Genomic DNA, 5,887 nt, shown 5'->3' with positions numbered 1-5,887 from the left:
TACTCGAAGAACAACTACCAAGTGGTATAAGGTGCAATGGAGCCAGCACTCTGAAGAGGAAGCCACATGGGAATCTGAAGATTACCTAGTGGAGAATTTTCCTGAGTTCCACGCTTCTCTTCAAGACAACATCTGATAAATAGGAAGTGTACTCTAGTGAAAGAAAAAAGTAGCCAAAGCCATGTACTTAGTGTACATATATGTTTATATTTGAGTAGTCTTCCCCAGCTTCTTGTCTTATGAAAAGGTTGAAGATGAAATAGTTTGACAAATTTCCTTTTCCATTACGTATCCTAAGGTTTTAAATCTCGGGGACGAGATTTCTTTAAGGGGGAAGGGCTGTAACATCCCTGATGTTACGGTTACTAAAACTTGATCATGTCATCATGAGCATTGCATCGCATACATGCCAAGCACCTTATTATGCATCAACTTAAAACAAGTTTGTTTTGATTGGTTGTGCTTAGGGAATGAAAGTGTGCTCCCATTGTGTATTGATGCTTGTGTTGGTTGTTCAAACCCTAGGGTGAAAGATTTCCGAGATATTAGGGGGGGAAACCCTGATTTTTGAACCCTAGAATTGCCCCCTTTTGCACAATTTAAAAACCAAGAAAAATTTAAGGTTTAGTTCAAAAGCAAAGTTGTAGATCTTGTCAAGATATACAACTTTGGTGTTTTGAGTTTTTGAAGTTTCAATACAAAATTCAAAGTAATTTTGAAAATACAGATTTCAAGAAAGTGTCCCCTTTTCCAATTTGAATCTCCAATTCAAAATATATTTGGAATCTTGAAAAGTGACCAACATGAAAGTTTTAGAGCTCAAAAAGTTGAACAATTTTCATGTTGGGAGTTTTTCAAGTTGTTATGGAAAATCAAAAGTAATTTTGGAAATTCTGATCTGCCCCAATTCAAAAATTTGAATTTCCCCAATTTGAGATCTGAAGTTCAAACTATTTTGCCAAATTCACACTCTTCCACTTAGAATCAGTTTTGGGCACCAAAATATGATTTGTAGCTTATAAAATTTTGCACAACTTTCATTTTGGTGGATTTTTTTCTTCCGTTAAAAATTTGGGTGAATTTTGCAAAAACCCCAAAACTGTTTGGATAAGAGCTTGCTGTAGTGCTCGAGCAGAGGGGGGATGCTCTGCCGCCGGAGCAGAGCCGCTGCGTCCAGCGCTGCCACGCGCCTGGCCACGCAGCTGCTTGCCTGCGGAGCGTCGCCCTGGCGTCCTCATCCGCTGCAAGCAGGACACTGCGAGGATAAAACCCCAAGCCGCCGTGGAAAATCCCTTTTCCCCCTAAACCCCGAAGCCGACGAGCTCCCTGTGCTCCCCGAATTCGTCCTCCTTGCTCCCTTCCAAGCCACTAGAGAACCCCCAGCAGCTCCGCCAAGAACCCCGCAACCGTTTGCGCCCCTGAGCGCGAGCTCTACTCTACCGTAGCTCCAACCCGAGCCATTCTTCTCCAACCCCGGCCGAAACGCCGCCGTGGACACTCCACCGTGGCCAGCTTCGCTCTGAGCCTCTCCGCTGCGGCTTCTTGCTCCATTGAAGTCGCGGTGAGCCACTGATGCTTATACGCCATCCAATTCGCGCTCTACTCGCTCGTAGCGGCCGGCGTTTGCCCGGCCGAGGCGGCCGTCCGCCGTGCCCGTGGCCACGGGGGCTAGGATAGTAGAGAGGGGGTGAAAAAAGTGTCCAGAGGTGCGCCATGGAGTGGAGAACGCGACCAGCGAGTCGCGAGGGGCGGAGGTGGCGTGGATGGCTCGATCGCGCCGTTGATTTGGCCGGCCGAAGCTTGAAGACGAAGCTAACAGCGGGGGCCCGCTGTCAGCGACGCCGTGAGTGGAGGCGAGAGCGCGCAACGCGCGTGGGCCGAGCGAGAGCGGGCCGGCCTGTGGGCCGATTTCCAAGCCGCTCGCTGCAGTGGCTTTTCCTTTTTCTTTTTGAGCAAATTTTGCTTTATATTTGATTTTGCATATTAAATTGTGTATTGATTCAAAAATCATGAAAATTTTTGTATACATCCCATGAAATAAGTAGAAGACAAGAAAAATAGTAGATTTTCTTCTCTGGTAGTTGGCATGTGTGTAAAAATTGCCTCTTTTAATTAGTAAATAAAACTTCTATGAATTTTAATAATTTATTTTTATGTCCGAAAATCAGCAAAATTTGTGGGATGCCTCTAAATATTATTCCCTGGCTTCACACAAAATTTGGTGGCATTTAGGTAATATTTGAATAAAATATTATTAAACCCTTAATTAATAATTAAATAATCATTCTAGAATAATTAAATAATAATTAGTTAAATTCTTAAAATTAGGATTTGAGTGATTTTGGGATTGTGTGATGACCTGAGGTCATTAACCTTAATGACCTTTGGCATTTAATTATTGTTTGGCCTTAATGCTTAATTACTGTCATTAATACTTAATTAAGAATTAATTAAGGTAAAAAGGCTTAATAATTAGGTAATTAAGGGTAATTATGAATTGAGACAAATCTTAATTTACAAAAGCAACCTCTTGGGTAAAAACACTAAGATGTTAAACAGCTTTAATTATTATTTATTTAATCTGTGTTACACCGAGGAGGGCCAGTAGTATTCAACTTGGTCCTTCTCAAATATTCGTCATACGCATATCATGAGCATACATCATTTTACGTATAGTGCCCGTGACCGAAGGAGCGACCGTTGAACCGAACCCCGAGGTCGGTGCTCCGTTCGAGGAAGTAGGATCCGAGACTTGGGAAGTCTCCGAGGGTCCCTCTCAGCTGCAACCAAGGCAAGCCATGGATGCATTAACCCCTCCTTGAATGTTTTAAATCTTTTATCACTTATGAATTGAAAATGCTGCATTAGGTAGTTGAGAATTGGGTTAACCTACTTGCTGCATTTACTACCTTGATATTTGTTATCCTGTCCTTGACACCTATTTTATTTTAAAACTGCGTAGTGATGCTTAGCCCTGCTACTAGATAGGTTTTCAAACAAGAAAGTTTGAAGGGTTGTTGTGGAATACACTTATGTTCAATGATGTTTCATCTTGAGATCGGTCGGTGGACTTGCTTTAAGAATGGAGTATTAAAGTAGTGTCTCCAACTGTGTCGGTTAAGGACCGATCCGTTGGTGGCCTGATGGGTTGAGAATTTATAGTACTAGCCACTTGCCCTCGGTAAGCCCGGTCTTGTGATCCCTCGATGCGAACAGCTACTCATGCACTGGGCGTGGAGCGATGGCGAGAGTAGTGTGTACACACCTTACGGATCTGAGATGACCGGAAAACATCTAGATCGGCTGTAGGATGGTGGAGTACTGTGCTCTCGGGTGCCGCGAACCTAGTCAAATTTGGGGAGAGCTTGATTTGGGTTGACATATGCAAGATTTAGTTCTACATATGTCGGGTGGTTAGCAACTCCAGCTGGATTGCTAAGCGGTTCGAATTGTCATTGCTCCCCGATTGGGAGACTCAATCCACTGACCCTCATCGTAGATAAATATGCAACTAAGTGGTAAAATGAGAAAGGGGGAAATGTCTCATGAGGTTCGGATCCCAATTCCCAAACTCAGAGTGACATGAACCTATGGCCGTTGGATAGATAATACTTGGATTAAGGACTAGGAACTTACAGACTTGTCTGCGAGAAGCAACTAGATAGACTGTCCTCGAACTCCTCGGCCTCTTGAGGAGAGGAATTCGCGGGTAAAACTTGAAAGTAAGGATGCACTATTAGTAAGCTTTTCGGCAAAACAATTTGGCTCCTTGCTCAACCACTCCTTGTTTACCCTAAGCCTACATCCCTAACTTCTCCTCTTTTTCAACCGGGTAAGTCTTGTTGAGTACTTCCGTACTCAGGGTTTTATAACCCCTGTTGCAGGTGAAGCTTAGGAGCCGGCATGTTTCGGACCCTGTTGTGTGACCGTCGTCAAGGTTGACGACGAAGAAGAGTGAGAGTGACCCATGGGCAGGGTCTGTAAATTTGTACTCTATGTACTAAAGTTTAAGTTCCTCCGCTGGACCTGACTTGTAATAACACTCTACTATTTGGAAGAACTCCTTTTGTAAAATAAGTTATGTAATACTTCCGCTGTTTTACTCTGAAATATTATTTTGGTCTTATGTCGTTTGTGATACGGCAATGTCTTCGCAACGAGTGATCCTGGAGTTAAGGTGGCCACTTGCTATCCTGTAAGGGTGAGAAGAAGAAATTTTCGTTGATTGACCACTGGTGGTGGTCAAGATGAGCTTGTTTCATACGCCCCAGATAGCGGTGGAATGAGCGTCCTGAGATGCTCATCGGACTTGTAGAGTGGGAGGATCCCCGGCATCACCGTCAGAGGTCCTTGGGACAATGACAGGTGTCGGTGGGCCCAAACAATTAGGAGGTTCTGCCACAGAATTAGAAGAAATAGACGTAATCCATTTCTACCTTCCCATGGAGAATTAGAGCCCAACCTTTTTAATCTGACGTTTTTGGGCCACACATATATTTTCTGAATAAAGTCAGCATCTAGAAACACGCTCGAGGAAGCGGGCCCACAGAGGGGCCAGACACAGGGCGGGCACCCTGATGAAGAGGGTGGGCGCCCAGCCCCTGTCCCCTCTCAGTCCCGATTTCCTCCGTCGCAATAAACACATTTATGGTAAACTAAATAATCATACAGATAGAAAGTTTCGCACGCACGGCGGCGGGAGTAGCCCGAGCAAACCCTAGAGACACTTTTTGACCCCTATATAAACAGACCCCTGACGTCAGTTTTCAAACATCAATTCATACAAGCCTTCTTTCCTTCTTCAATTGGAGCTTTCTTAGTCCCTTGCTGCTCCAATGGTCGAAGAGTTCCACGACGATTGGGAAGTCGTCCCTTACGACCTCAACAAGAAGCCCAAGGAAGACCCCGACGCCTGCGCTCTCGTCCTGGCCAACACAGAGCGACAGCTAGAAGCCATGCCATTACGCCAATGCAGCTCCGCCCAATCCTACCATGCTCAACCAGTTCTCACCGCACCATCGCAGCCCCTACTTCTCAAGGGACCATCAGCCAAGAAGGAGACCACCGTCAAGGTGCCAGCCGGCACAAGGATCCTGCCACCCAGACCCAATGAGAGGGTCGTTGGAGTCAAGACCAACCGGAGCGGCGAGATCAGCAGCATCCACTACACTACTGAGGAAGAGAGGCCTTACTTTGAGGGGATTAGAGCAGCCAAAGTCTGTTTCATCCCTCCAAAGGCAGCCCCGAAGCACGCTCTCAACGCTCTCGAGACACCTCCTAAGCGTCGCAAGAGTATAATAGATATTGATGAGGACGTTCGTAGGCTAGACAGGGTCATCATAGAGCTCCAGTCCTCGGTTAACTCTATCACTAGGCAGCTCTCTAACCAGAACACCATTATACTAGGTCTCAGGCATGATCTTGCTAATGCCAATAAGAAGAATAGGGAGTTAGAGCGCCGCTAAGTTATCTAGATTAGATCTTGAGGCAATGCATCTTAGTTATTTGTCTTCAAATTCGGTTTAGATCTATTTAGCTTCAGTTCATTACTACTCATTTGTAATAAATGCCTCAAGATTAATAAAGAGTATTATTATTATTATTATTATTATGTCTTGTGTGTCTCTACTTTACTTTTATGCAAGAAAGCAGAAAACAAGTATGGGGGAGATCCCTCGACATGCCAAACATACTTCGACTACACCACTCCACGATTCAGGTACATACTCTGCACACTTTACATATACACATACATCTTGGATTATGCAGAATATTGTCTCCGACATGATAAATTAAAAAGATTAAAATGTTTCTAATCATGATTAATCTCACTCTGTGATATTTCCTGAAAACCTGCAATTATTGAAAAAACATTTTAAAACCTTGT

Source organism: Sorghum bicolor, chromosome 5 (genome assembly GCF_000003195.3).
Source record: "Sorghum bicolor cultivar BTx623 chromosome 5, Sorghum_bicolor_NCBIv3, whole genome shotgun sequence".
Taxonomy (NCBI): Eukaryota; Viridiplantae; Streptophyta; class Magnoliopsida; order Poales; family Poaceae; genus Sorghum; species Sorghum bicolor.
Note: the sequence above shows the minus strand (reverse complement) of the source record.